Raw genomic sequence first — 15539 nt, forward strand, 5'->3', positions numbered from 1 at the left:
AACATGCTGGCAACAGCAAACACATAATCCCATCCATCTATTTTCTATACCTGGAGCCTATCCCAGCATGCACTGGGTCAAAGGCAGGGAAACACCCTTGACAGGTCAGCAGGCACAAGCTGTAATGTGACAGATTAATATGTAGGGAAGCACACTTTAGCTCCCTGCTTAGCTGTCATCTAGTTATTTGTGGACGCTGATGATGTGTTTTGATGATGATGTGGATTATTAGGCCATGAGATAATCATAAAGTATGTGTGTGTCCTTAATACAGGACAGACAGGAGGCAGGGTATCACTGATACTATATACTACTCTGATATCTGAGTTTCAGTACTGATATTGAAACAATACTTTGGAATGTAAATAATGGCCTGACTTTTCAGTGTCAGAGAGTGGCGAGCCATAGTAGCAAGTAGCTAAACTTCAACTTAATTAAACTTTGACCTTAAATACACTGACCTCCAGGATGCAACCAGTTAAAAAATATCTAGCGTGGCAAGAAACCAGTTTAGAAAAAGAATATTGTGATTATTTACACTCAGATGCAGCATCCCAGTTAGCTGCTTTGTAGGATTGTGTACTGAGTTTCTTTCCATGTGCAAACTATGTGCACTTTGGTGTGAAAATGCAGAAACTGTGAGAGATATTAACACCTTTTTATGAAAAAAAAACCTCTCATTTCATTCATTCTTTTTGCAATGGAAAGCTAAGGCTTCTGTCTTTCACGTCATCACGAGCGTACAACATGATGACGTCGTCATGTTACGTTACGTGCAGTATAAAACGCGGTGAGAATGCCCGGTGTTGCCCCGCAGACGGCTGCAGGAGATTGCCGTTTGCATGATCTTGTTTAAATCGATGTCACATAAAAACCATAATAGCTAGAGCATTCATTCTTTTTGCGGCAGAAAACCAAGGCTTCTGTGTTTCACATCATAATGTTATATGCAGAGCATAACCAACTATCAAAATGCATTTGCACTCGATATGCTCGTAAAAATGATCATATCTCAAAAATTAAAAAATGTGAATAGTTCAAATAACTTCAGATTCAGATTCACACAACTTTATTGATCCCATGAAGGGCAATTCAATTCACAGCTTACCCCATCATAAACACGCAGACAACATCCAGACAACATGTCAATCACAGATCAGTAAAACTGACAAACAGAGGTTAGTAAAGGACAGCAGATCATTTCTTACTTATGGAGTGTTAAGACATATTTTGTTCATGTTTCTATATTTAGAAATCTTTTGAATCAATGTTTTGTGTGTTTATTTAGAAATATGTAAAAACAAAAACATGTTTTTTAATATATACAGTATATAACACAATTTCAATACTTTTGTCAATTATTATAGTTATTGACTTATATAACCTTTTAGCTTAGGTTGTAAAGATTTTAGTGATATGAAGCTTTTGAAGATACTCTAAGAAATTACATCAGAATGAGCAAAAATACCAATGTAGGCACTGGTGGAGCATTTCCATTGCAGGGTTAAATCAGGACATGTCCTAGAATAAGTTAACAAGAATGACGTATTAATGTTTTGAGTGAATTTGACCTGGTAGGTTGACACTTGATGTTACCAGACTTCTTTTTTGATGAGCACCAAAACTGGCTGAATAATGACACCCAGCTCCAGACAGGAGCACAAAAGACAGCTCTGCTGTCTGTTACCGTGGTTACAATGTTTCCAACTCCAGCTCTGATGATCACATAAATCAAGATGACCTAGATCGAACTGTGATTGGAGATGTATAACTATAAGCCGTTCAGAAGGGGGAATGTATGCACATATGTGTATGATGTTGTTTGTATCTACAGTAGGTACATGAAGTGTGTGTATGAGAGGTAAATATGTGTGGAGATGTAACAGCGGAGGTACATAGCACATCTTGGGCTGTGACCTTGTGGGATGTAGGCAATTCTTAAGGTTAGGTTGACATGTTGATCATTTTTTTGTTGTATAATTATTATATTATCTCTATTTATGTATGTTATTCAATTATTATTAGGGCTGTCAAACTATTAAAATAGTTAATCACAATTAATCACAAATTAATCACACATTTTTCTCAAGTATTTAATACTCTTATCAACATGGGAGTGGACAAATATGCTGTATGTATATATTTATTATTGGAATTTAATTAAAAACACAAAACAATGACAGATATTGTCCAGAAACCCTCACAGGTACTGCATTTAGCATAAAACAATATGCTCAAATCACAACATGACAAACTGCAGCCCAACAGGCAACAACAGCTGTCAGTGTGTCAGTGTGCTGACTTGACTATGACTTGCCCCTAACGGCATGTGATTATCATAAAGTGGGCATGTCTGTAAAGGGGAGACTCGTGGGTACCCATAAAACCCATTTACATTCACACATCTGCAGGTCAGAGGTCAAGGGACCCCTTTGAAAATGACCACGCCAGTTTTTTGTCACCAAAATTTAGCTTGGAGCGTCATTTAGCCTCCTTCTCGACAAACTAGTACATGGTTGGTACCAATGGATTCATCAGGTTTTCTAGTGTCATTTGATGCCAGTATCTTCACTCTAGCTTTAAAACTGAGCCCGCTACAACCTAAAAATTGCAACTTGCGGTAATGCGTTAAAGAAATTAGTGGCATTAAAACAAATTTGCGTTAACACGTTATTATCACGTTAACTTTGACAGCCCTGTTTTATTATGAATCAAAATCCGGAAATTTGGGGAAATTTTCATCAGCAGTAACTTAATACGACTACGATACAGTTGAAAGCAAACATGAAGCCATAAAATAAAGCAGATATCGGATAGTAGAAACAGAGACAAATGATTTAGACTACAAAGAGATTCAGTTAGAAGCTACAAAAATACTGAGAGCTAAACACAAAGAGACTTTTAAAAAATGTCTTTCTCTCTCTGGTCTCCTGCACAGAGTTGAGTCTTGCTCGCAACACACACTTGTTTGAGGGGAAAAGGGGGGGTCGACATGGGCTGGCTGCGATCTGCGAGACGTCACCGTAACCCGCTTATAAACGGGTACGGCGCACTTTGGTGCGACTTTGGAAATAGCACATCTCGGGCACGACTCGGCACAACTCAGCACACTAAATTTGGTCATGGAAACGCAAATCAGTGCGACATGGTTTGACTTGATGTGGCCAAAAGTGCCACTGCTGAGTATGGGGGGGGATAAAGGTGGGATATTACTGTCGAAAAAGAAAATATTAATGTGTAATATGTAATGTATTATCGAATGTGCAGATTGTTGAAAAGAAAGAAAGATGACGAGATCACACCGATATTCAAAAAACATGCTCACTGGTTTCTCTGAGCCTGTGAAGTGGACAGAATAGAGGTAAAAAATGTTTCATCTCTTTAATACTCTCCTGTCCTGTGGGTGAACTGGGAGACTCAGCAGTTTGCTGGGTTCACCAGCGGAGCAGACTGTAACTAGCGGAGAGAGACACAGCAACCCTCCAACACACACACACACACACCACAGACACAAACACTACCTGCAGCCTTCTGTGAATTACCCATCCCACAGCAAATCACACTCAGCACAACCTCAGTGGCAACGTGGAAGCACCCATTTCACAGCTACACACAAAAAAAAAATCACCCCTGGTTGCAGCAGACAGCACAACGCCGACTGGCTGAGGTTTGAACACGAGCAGTGCTGCTAGTGTGTGTGTGTGTGTGTGTGTGTGGGTGAGGAGTGTGAGGCAGTCTTTGTGCAAGGACTGGTTGAACAGATGGTGATCAAGCTAAAGCTGCTTAGCGTCAGAAGGGTGAGGTAGGACGGCAGCGTGCCCAAGCATGCACACACACACACACAAACACTTGTACACACGCGGTATAAACATAGATCAAACACAGACTGAAATAAACACGATGGGAAGTGTTGCCGAGTAAACTGTCACTGAGACCGGAGGGATTGTGTAATGGTTCTGTGCATGCATGCAGGCCTCTCTGGCTCACACAGAGGCCACTGGGTCACCAGTTTTAGTGAGCGGGAACATTCCTCGGTGTCCTCGGTTCACCATCACATGACAGGCATTTATTTCACAGGCTGCACTCTGAGTGCAATTAACCACTAAACACACACGCAGAGTGAGGTGGTAAATTCCACATTGACTTGCCAAAAATCCATCTGTTTGTCGTCCCATCAGTCCGTTCACTCATCCAGTGATTGATTCTTTAGGTAAATAGGCCACATGCAAATACAGCCACCTCTTCATTAAATCAATTAGTCGTTACTTATTAACCCTTTGAGACCCGCGGACCGACTTTACGGTCTTTCAGAAGCTGTAGCTGGTTCAGTTTTAGAGTTACAGTGGAGCTATAGGCATCATATGAAAGTAGACAGCCTAAGGAACCCATTGGTACCAGCTATGTCAGGCTACAGGCACAGACGTACTGTGTGCAGATTTGAACTGTGTACAAAGTGACTGGAAAGAAAGGAAAGAGTGATGGCTTTCTTCCATCTTCCTCTAAAGCCTCTTGGACTGCGAGGAGCCAGGCTCCGTGGGGAAATCTACTATTCCAACTGAAAGATAACACCAGCTTGCAAACAACGAATTTGTCAATTTCAGAGAGTCGGCACTTGGAGCCAAATGAAAAGTCTATCTCGGAATTAAAGTCAAAACTTCAGCAGGAGTCTGTTTCAACCTAAACTTTGTTAGAGCAGATACATCGGGTCAAAGAGCTCTTATTAGTAATGCAGTGGAGTTCTCCGCTGCTGCGTTATCTCCCTCCACGCTACAGTCTAGTCACTTCACCTCTGCCCCCGCCCCTCCCGCCGCAGCGCAGCAAATGTCAGGCCGCGCTCGGGGCTGCACTCCTATACAACGACGAACAAGAGGCCCCGGAGGAGCTGGGACAAACAGAGGAGGAAAGGCAGGCAAGATGGGCAGTGATGTGAAAAAATACTGAGCCTGGAATAAATAGCTTACTTGAGGAAATTTAAAAAAAGATGAAGGCAAAGAAGTTGGCTACAACAGAGGCATGACGAGTAGAAAGACGTGCCAAACAAAGACACTACTGGTAGTGGGAGTTTCTCAAATTGCATCATTTTTTCAGTGAGTCTAACCATCTTCAGAGTGTGTGTGTGTGTGTGTGTGTATGTGTATGTGTGTGCAGGGCTGAGCGATTATTCAATTCACTGAAAAAGACAACAGGTTTGGATTGCAGCAGAAAAGCTCTTAAATATAAATCAAACGGGTGAAAACAGTCAGCTGCAGTACCAGCGCATCTTCATGTTTTATTAAAAGTCAATTGCTGGCAGGCTTATATTAAAGACTACAACCTTTTTCTACTTTGAGAATGAATTTAAAGGGCGGGTCCATGCTTTATATTGTAGGTTTTATATCCTTCTGTAGCTTCGCAGTGGTGTTCCTTATGTATTCAAATCCGACCATTCACATCCACACGTTTTATGGTCAAAATACTATTTTCCAAGGCCCTTCTAAAAGCTTTTTCCCACGTGTTCTGACGTAGGTTTCTGCATGATGGCGCTGCTACATATACAGCATATACACATCCTTAGAGTCAGTGTATTTACGTTACATACAGTAACTTAGATGGCGGTTGGCATGCTCCCAGTTTGGAGAAGCAGTCAGGAGTACCGGCACAGAAGCTAAGCAATGTACTGCCAGCAACTCCTGTGTTTTGTGAGGTAAAATTACTGTTTTTGTGAATGAAGTCTGGTGGCTGAAGACCGCGATACAACGGCTTCAGTTCCCCGTCTTGAAAAGGCTGTCTGATGGCGAGGCAAAGCGGTGAAAATATTCTAAATAAAGTCTATACTTAAACTGATATTGATTTATTTATTTTTTTAGGTGGCTAAAATACGTTTTTCTGCTGCTCCCGTCCACAGCCGCTTTACCTCGCCGTCAGACTGGCTGGAGCAGTTATATCGCTCTCTTCAAAGCCACCAGACTCCATTCACAAAAACAGTAATTTTACCTCGCAGAGCACAAAAGTATACACACAACCCCACTTCAAAAAACTAACCTTTTGAGTTATTTCCAAACTTAGCACAGCTAACGTTGAATCAGCTAATGCTAGCATTCACATTATTCATTACCTTATTGATTAGCTTACTTTGGTACGTTTGGCACAGTTAATGGCTAAGTGGGCGTTTCAATTTGAAAGAAATCTGAATAGAACGCAGATGGACCAACCCTCATGTCTTCATGTCTTTGTCCATATTGCCCATCCCACTGTACAGTGTGCGTGTGTGTCTGAAAAAGAGTGTTACTGTGTGTGTGTGTGGAGCAGATGAGAGGCTTATTCACAGCAGCCTGGACAAGCCTTAAAAAAAAAAGGTTTAAGGGGCACAATCGATCTTCCGCACACATCAGCCTCGCAGTGCTCTAAAGCAGGAAAGATTAACTTTAGAAATCTGTCAGCAGAGAGGAGGTGAAGGGAGGCCGACGGAGGGGAGAGCATGATGGGAGGAGGAGAAACCGCTTTGAACCGCAGACGGCTCAAGTGGCGGAACTGGGCGTCATGGCAGAAATCAACTGTACGTGGAGGAGCCATTCTGGCTTTGAATGGAGCTCAGCTGCACACAGTGTCAGCCAGTAGAGCTCTGAATAGAAAAGTCAGCTGCACATGGGCTGTTCTGATGATTCCTGCACTTTAGCCACCCTCGCTAAAATAACAGGAAGAGGGGAGACAGAGAGAAGAGGAGAAACATGGACAGGAAGAGAAAGTCCCATTTGGGTGAGTCCCATTTGTGCAAACACGCCTCCTCCATTTTCCCCAGATTTGACTCCAGTATTTTAGAGTTCATATAAACTGTGCAACCCAGTACCTCCAATATGAGCTCACGGCAATATGTTCATTACAGCATTTACTTCACATGGTTTGAAATCATTTACATGGATTAATTAATTACATTAGAGACTACTCGTCGGTGAATTATGGAGGCAGGGGATGACCAAGGTTGCTCGAAACTTGCTCATTATATTGAGATGTTGACTTAAACCCTTCTTTCCTTGGGATTATGATTTATTATCTCATTATCCTCTAGTAATTACACGAAAATGGGTTTCTCAAGGTCACAACATGTTGCTTAGCTTATAATTTGTTGTGTGTGCTGTGCTGTTTATCAAATAAGAAAGTGTTGATCGTTGTTGTGGTCTCTACTCCAGACAGTTTAAACCCTACTTTAACCTTTCAACAGACTGGGGAGTCACACGCCGTTATTGATGTTTTATATAACCTGTATTTTTATATATTTAACGTAAAACAAAACCTGACCAGACGCTGGAGTTTTAAATAGGGCAGTCACGAATAAGCTCTCCTGCTGGCTCTATAATTAATTCATTGTGATGTGGCCACTTCTCCGCTAATTGCCGTCGGCTTCGGTAACGGTAATAATAAGACTTTTGACCCATTTCTGATCACCTCTCCTCCTTCACTAATCTTTTCTTTACTGCTGCTTCTGGGAGAGCATTGAGAAGAGAAAAGGAGCGGAGGAGCAGCAGCGCAGAGTTTTACGACACATCCTCGGCCTATCGGGGTTCATTTGGTGTAGTATGGCTGCACGTCTGTGTGTAGATCATGTTGAATGCAGCTCAATTGAAGTGCGTAAAAACTGTCCGTGTTGACTGGATGCGAGGGCGAGCAAATAGAATCGTCTCCAGTGTAAGAAGTAAACGTGTGTGACCTTTAAGGTGCTCTCACACCTAACCTGTTTGGTTCGATTTAAATGTCTGTTTGCCCGGTTAGTGCGGTTCGTTGTGTGAGAAAGCTGTCAATCGAACCCTGGTATGAAGCAAACAAAGACCGATTGAAAAGGCAGGTGGCGGACTCTTGTGCGGTTCAATTGTGGTGTGAAAGCAAACAAACCAACCCAACCATGATTTCAAGGGCTAAACTACTAATAAATCCATCTGCAGATGGTGAAATCTGTTCAGGAAGCGATCTGTATTTAAGGCCATGTACTGTATATAACCTTACGCAAATCAACATGTATGCAAAGCAGCGCGGGTATTTTCTCTGATTAATACGTCGATATCTGTTAAAATTGCTGTGCTTGTGTCCAACTCTGTGTACTTTGTCATTAAGTCCATTAAAAACTGTGTGACCGCGATCCCACAGTAACAGGCCTCATGCGGGTGTCCGTGCGCTTGCCAATATTCGCACTAGCCATCTGGAAGCACGCCAAGGCGCTTTTGTCCTGTCTCTACCTGTTATTTGTTAACTAACTAGAATGGCACTCGGAGAGCGCAGACCTCCGCCAAGGTGCACAAGCTTCTCCAGTCAAATGATACCTACAATCGATCCTCTTTGTGCCTAGATCTAGAAAAAAATATTAGTATGGTTTTCCTCACAGCCAATCACCGCAAGCATTTAATGCGACGTGTGATTGGCCCACTACCGCAGCAGCTACAACCCATACACCTAGGATTGCCTGCCAACATGGAGATGTCTGAGCTGGTGGCTAGCAGCTAACAGCGCTAACAGTCTTAGCAAGCCAGTGAGACACACACACACACACACACACACACACACACACACACACAGCTTCCACTCACATGATGGGTATGGAATGAAGTACTCTATTGGTATCGGTTTCAATTTAAGAGCACTGGTATTACTGGCATCGTAAATATTAAACGATACTCAGCCCCACCTGTCAGCCTGTATAACTGTATAATTACAGGTGTGAAAGCACCTTTAGTCTCACAGTTCACAGCAATAAGCACTTAATGATCACACACACACACACACACACACACACACAACAACTCCCTGACCTTTACTCTCTGCACTTCAGCTGACCTCGCAGGTAGGAGGTGTTGCCATAACTTTAATCTGTTGATACTACGGCTGGCCCTGTGAGAGGATGTGGGAACCGGCTCGGAGGAGAGAAGAGATGCTACCTGCATTCCACATCAGGGTAACCGATGGGAATTTACGACGGCATCAAAAAGATAGGGTGCCCTATATTGCATGCCATCTATCTGCATCTTTGTGTGTGTGTGTTGCTGTAGTAAAAGGTGATTTGCAGGCCGCACTCCATCCGAACTTGGCAGTGCATCAATCGCCCCCGTGTCTCGTTCCGTAAATGTCACCGGCTTTACGACACACACAAGTCCGTAACATCGCTCAAACTCTACGGCCATCCTGTAATGGAAGCAGCTCTCGCATCGCACACACGTGTGTCAGTCGGGTCATCGGAAATAACAAAAGGAGGAAGTTGAACTGAGCTGCTTTACTAAACGGTGACACCAGCTTCTGATGGAGATGACAGTCACGTTGTCCTAGCTGTTAGATTAAACCGCCACTTCCAGCGTGTCATTTGATGCTGCAATCGAGTGATCTGTTCTCTAAGTATCCGCATAAACAAAACAAAATAATTGAATAACGGCTGTCTTCAAAGAAAGAGGAAACAGTCAAGGCATTCCGAGGAGCATACAAAGAGGAAAACATAAAGGAGAGATAATGTGGAAATAATCGCGCTCCTTACTGTTATCAGTGAAAGCACAATGAGACTGAAATGAATCGGAAGTGAAGCGCTCAGGACTGTAACGGACTTAATGCCATCAGAAGGCATAATGAAACTTCAGCCTGGAGGAAACATTCAAGAGAATCGACACTAAATGAATGTCATTAAAATGTTTACACCTCGTAGAGAGAGTCTTCGGAGAGGGGGGGGAGTCGGAGAGGGATAAAGTGAGAGAAAGACACACAAAGGATGAAATAAGCCAATCAGATACTGTGTCTGAAGTAGGGTTGGGCAATTGGACGAATATATCGGATATCAGCGGTTGTTTTTTTTGGGCTATGTTTGTCATTTTTAAATGGTCCGCCTCTGAAGAATGAGCAGCGAGAGAGGCAATATATCTACAGACTATCAGACTGTAGGCACGGGAAGTGCATTATTATCATACTGTCGGTGATGCGTCTGTTTTTGTTCCGGTGTTCTGCACAGAACTGATACCCGCCGCCCGCCAACTCTCTCTGAAGCTCAGTGTCGGTTGTTGTCCTGACGATGGCCGATGGGAAAACTTTTAACATATCGCCCAACCCTAGTCTGAAGTGGCTCCCTGTTTGCTACCTACTGCAATATAACTCTGTCTTTTTTTTACTTTTTATTTGAGTATCCGATGTTAAACTTATGCACTTATTTATATATTTTCTGACAATAAAACAATGCTTTGCCAGCCCTGGAAGTAAAACTAGAAGTTAGAAAACGTTTTTGTGTATGTAATTTTCATTTCAAGTGACTGGGTGCCATCTTTGGGTCTGATATCCAATTCTGACAACACATCCATGGTTTATCCCCCAAGGAGTATGAATAATCAATGCAAATTTCCTCAAAACTCTAAATGTGACGGATTGTCCCTCCTTTCTTAGGGCTTAGAAATGCTTTATCTACACTTCACAGCGATGCAAAGAGATTGATAACAAAGATTTTGATAGTTGAGTGTACAGGAGGATTTCTATCCTAATGGTGTTGCCATTTGGGTGTTCAAAACTATTATGATTCAGTCTCTGGGAACTAGGAAAATCCACTGTAAAAGTCATTTTTTCCAGAAACCTTGTCATGAATAAAAGTGTTGGTCAAGAGGAAAATGTGACATATAGACAGTTCTGCAGAAAGGCCAGACGGTTAACAAAAATCACTAGAAATCAGTCCTCTAAGGAGCGTGAACATCCACATCGCCTTCCATCGTAATCTGGCCAGCAGGTATCAAGAGGAGAAGAGACTGACTGACCGACCAACTGATCTCACCATCATTAAGCCGCGGAGAAGCTCGAGCGGTCAGCTTTGACGCAGGGGGAGTTGTTAAATAGCCCTGAACTGACAGGTTTTAGACATCTTTGATTGGCTAAGCTGTGTTCTGTTTTTTTTATCCCGCTCACTCATGTAGAGACACACACACATTGATTCAGCTGCTGACAGTAAAGCTTCAATCAAGCTTCACTCAGCTGTGAAAAAGGTACTACAGACCTTTTTCACTCTCAGATATAAAAAATAACTTATGTTAAAAGTGACAAAATTTGCAGCAAAAGCGCTGTACATCCGACACGAACGCAGCTCGGTGCATTAGGGACGTCGATGCAGCGAAACACGGGCTCTGGTTGGTGTGAAAATTCACTGAGTCTGCAGTTTATGAAGTGAACAAACCACAGACAGAGCAAACACTGAAAGGAAAAAAAAAACACAAAGCGCTACCTGCCCCCAAGAGAACAAGATACAAAAGCAAAAGGCAGTGGAGAAAGTGCAAGTTAGAGAATACAAATGGCCTCAGGGTGGACACAATACATCTTGTGTTTAATGCAGACCAACTGAGCAATGAGAAGGATATAGAAGAAGTTGTTAAAGGCAAGGCTGCCCTGAATAACTCCCTCTATTGTTTTAAGAATATATATATTTTTGGGACTATCTGTACTTTACTTGAGTTGCCATACTTCTATCAACTTTCACTTAGACTCCACTACGTTTCCTAAATAAAATGTGTACTTTTACTCCGATTCATTTCCCCTAAACATCTTCATGACTTTGGTACTATTGCAAGCAAGCAGGTTTGGTGGATCAGTGGTCGCTAGCTTGCAAATTACATCATTCACGTGATGGGAAAGCGCAAACAAAGTCATAAATAATTTTAGATTTCCGCTCAAGATCATGCTACATGCTACTTGCGACTATGAGGGAAGGAAAACTGGATTTTGCTCTATAAATATTAATTTTGCGCATGTGTGACCGCCCCATAAACTTCATAAATCTCAAAATTCTGACTTGCTTTTTTATTAACAGCATTTACCTGTACTTTTACTTTCAATACATTTAATAACAGAAAATGACTTTTGATACTTCAATACAGTGAATACCAGATACTTTCAGACTTTTCCTCAAGTAATATTGCAATAGGTGACTTTAACTTCTGCTAAAGTCGTTTTCTGGTTCAATATCTGTACTTTTACTCAAGTGTGGCTTTCAGGTGCTTCATCAACCACTGCCTATATGTCACACGTTATAATGGTGCTAGAAAGGGTCCCGACCTGGTCATACATAACAACACACGTCTGTTATGATCAGCTCCATCTACTCTTCTTGTGTGAGTATGTGACAGCTGGACTCCATGAGCATTAAACACTGCAGTTGGATTTCATATAGTTTTTGGGATGATAATTTAGCCAAAGTCATTTCTCTAACGTCATTTCACTAATGTGATTATCAGCAAAACTGAAATAAAGTTATGACCCTGTATCACCATAACTGCTTAAGTATTTTTTTTTTTTTTTTGGGAGAGCGAGAGAGAGAGAGAGAGAGAGAGAGAGAGAGAGAGAGAGAGAGAGAGAGAGAACAGAGAGTAACAGCCAGATAAAATATGAGCAAACGTTTGATGTGCTTTAGTTCAGCGGTTAAAGCGCTTTATGTCACACTGACAGTGATAACCCCTCTTATAGGAATATTCCATGAACGGGGCCTCGTTCATTCCTATGAAAGTTGCTCAGCGGCGCATGAAGCAAAAAAAAGTTTGACATCAAAGTATAAAATTATCCAGATCTTTTACATCGATGGGGCTCATAGAGCATGGGTTCCCAACCTGGGGCTCCCAACCCCCACTAGCAGTCGCCAAAGCTTACGGGCGATACTCCTACTACCCATTTTTGGGACACAAATCATTGATTGTATTCATATTACAAGGTGTATTACATAAGTTACTTATATTGTAATCTACAGAAGATAAATGAAAAATGATGCAAACATTTTGATGCAAACTGCGAGTGTGTTTACAGATGAGTAACTTGGTTTTTATGAGTTGTGCATGCAAACATCATATCCTGGTTTCAGAAACCTGGATATGTTCGCTGGAGTACTCCGACAGAAACCAGGATACCGTGGCGTGTAAACACCTGATCCTGGTTCCCCAGCGGTCTCTGTTCACAAAGACAAAGTGTCCATGGTATTAACCAGAAACCTGTCATGATCATATATATAGAGACAGAGATGAATGACCAAGTTTTCTCATTTTCCATGTAAACATTTTATCCCGAATAAGATCCAAACCAGGATACTGCATGTAAACGCACTATGAAAGGGAAAGCTTTCGTTGAGGGCTGGATTGAGCCCACCGGCTACTATTTGCATCCCACTGTGACTCTTTCATACTTTATTTCGTGCTCGACAGAATAACACGGAGACCGTCAAAGAAAAATTGATAGCGGTGATCTTTTAAAGTTGAATGTGCTGCAGACTTCTGCTCGACAAGAGCAGCCGAGTGAGACAAGAAGCCTAATGAATCTCAATGCGGTCCGACACACACAGTATCACACAGTATCACAACGCTGTGTTTCAGATCATAGCGGGGTCTCCATGTGCGAGGATGTAAGAGCAGCCAGTGCAGTCCTTTGGAGACGTGTTTTTGTAATTGTGCTTGTGCTTGTATGCTGCCAATGATCACTTTAAGGGGATCCAGCAGTGCCACGAAATTCAATTAAATGTCTGACATTTCCCAGCATCGTCTGCCCGCCCGGGGGCTTCACTGTACAGACACAAGAAGAGCAGAAAATGAGAAAGCAGGAAAGAAGAGGACGGGAGGGAGAGAGTAAAACACTAGTAGAGCAAAGTATAGGCAGAGAAAAATAAAAACGGATAATGAAATGTTTTCATCAGCAACACCAGAGAGGGAGAGAAAGGAATAAAATCAAGAAATTACACCTACAAATCCTCTACCTTTCCTATCGTCATCCCCTCATTCTCTAACAGCTTCCTCTCTTCTACCCATCAGCGGTCCACCCTACCTCTTCCTCCTGTCTCTGTATCATGTCGTCATCTCTCCCTCCTCTCCCTCCTCTCTCTCTCTCTGGCAGAGTGGTTATGTAAGGAGGCAGAGCTAGGCAGCTTATTTACGCTCCCATGGGGATTAGGCAGAAGCATGGACATGCCAGCACCTGCAATGCTCACTGACAGTCCACAAATACACACACACACACACACACGCACACACAGACAGACACAGAGGGCACTGCAGCAGAGCTGACAGGCTTTCCCGAAAAACCGCCCTCACAGAGACGCTAGTCAGGCCGTAAGATGTACTTTGATGTAGTACACATGCAGCGGCAGCAGCAGTAGTAGGCCACCGGGCTTAGACAGATAAATTGTGTTTGAGAGAAGAGGTCAAGACATATACTCATACAGTATATGATCAAAGACTGCTTTAATATTTCAAACCCAGATTATGTTAATGTTATTAATGGTGCACGGCAGCAATGTTATAAATATTACTGATATCTATATTTTGTGATATTTTTAGTGTGTAAATTGGTTTCCTGTAAGGCACACACTGATGATGAGATCAGTTATAGTTCTCACAATGTTAAGAAGATCTGTTGGATCAAACTAGTCTTCTATCACGTTATAGGTCATTTCATATTTTGATAACGATATATGTAAGGGATAATGTACAGCGAGACAGCCATTGTCGTAAAAGAATCCCCGATAGGGCGATGCCGCACCCCGACGCGGTCTCTCATTGCCCTGAAGGTGTTTATTTAACAACAATGACCCACTAGCTGTACATTATCCCGCTTATTACACGGCTACTTACTATCAATAATTTGATACAAAAACGGTCCGCCAGAGTCCGACATCAGAACTACGCCAATAGCAACGGTCTGCTATACATAGCAATGGTCTGTAATACAGAAATTACAGACCACAGAACGCCGTGATTCAGAACCGAGCATGAAACAAATCTAACCTGTGTGAGAAAAAGAGATGGAAAATATAAAATAAAATATCAGAGGAACAAAAAACTGGAAAAAAAAATACTCCGAAATCTACAATAAATTCCTTGAAGTACAGCACTCCTCTCCCTCTACTCGACTTAAAAAAATATATAACTCAACAATTCCTTTTCAACTTTAATTTACATGTCAGCCCAGCCATCCCACTCCGGTTACCTTAGTGGACATTTTATTTCTCCACACTAAAATCTTGCAGTATCAGCTGCTGCTTCTTGTTTGATGTAGGTAAGTAAACATAATTGATGAAGCATTTTATGAATAATGTTGTTCTTTTATGAAGCAACAACACAGCACCTAACAAAAACAGACAAAAGAAAGAGAAATGATTCCACTGAAAACAGGTGCACATATATATCTGCACTGCCTCCGGGGACTACACTGTACATTAGCATATTGTTAGAGCAGCTTTTAAACCAATGATGTCATTGTCATCGCCGGCTGCCAATCAAAAAACTGGAGTTTATGCTCATTAATTCCCACTAACCTCTATTTTATTAGACCTCTTTCTGAACTAGTAAGGGTTTTGTATTTTTCAAAAGAGCCAAGGTCCCTCGGCGGATTGAGACGGAGGAGTTTATGAAACCTCTCGGCTCTGATGTGTTAATGTGGGATCACAAAGGACGGCAGATAAAATGAAAAGGGGAGGGGATGAAAACATATATTAGGATTCTGTCTGAGTCATCACACAGACCATTTGAAAGAGCAGAGAGCAACGTCTCTTCTGCTTCTACATCTTTGTGCTCGCAGTTTTTCTACTT

At 42.1% G+C, this 15539-nt stretch overlaps 1 protein-coding gene across 14 annotated transcripts in view; it reads right to left on the reverse strand.

Annotated features, from left to right (window-relative positions):
• caska (calcium/calmodulin-dependent serine protein kinase a) overlaps window positions 1-15539 on the reverse strand; it is a 141351-nt gene that overhangs the window by 89678 nt on the left and 36134 nt on the right. The window contains exon 2 of one of the 14 annotated variants that reach the window (XM_037790800.1): window positions 13777-13938. The exons of the other annotated variants lie outside the window; for them this stretch is intronic. The gene's annotated coding sequence lies outside the window, so the exon portion shown is untranslated. The remainder of the gene's footprint in view (window positions 1-13776; window positions 13939-15539) is intronic. 14 annotated transcript variants of the gene reach the window in all.

Source organism: Sebastes umbrosus, chromosome 13 (assembly GCF_015220745.1).
Source record: "Sebastes umbrosus isolate fSebUmb1 chromosome 13, fSebUmb1.pri, whole genome shotgun sequence".
NCBI classification, from domain to species: Eukaryota; Metazoa; Chordata; class Actinopteri; order Perciformes; family Sebastidae; genus Sebastes; species Sebastes umbrosus.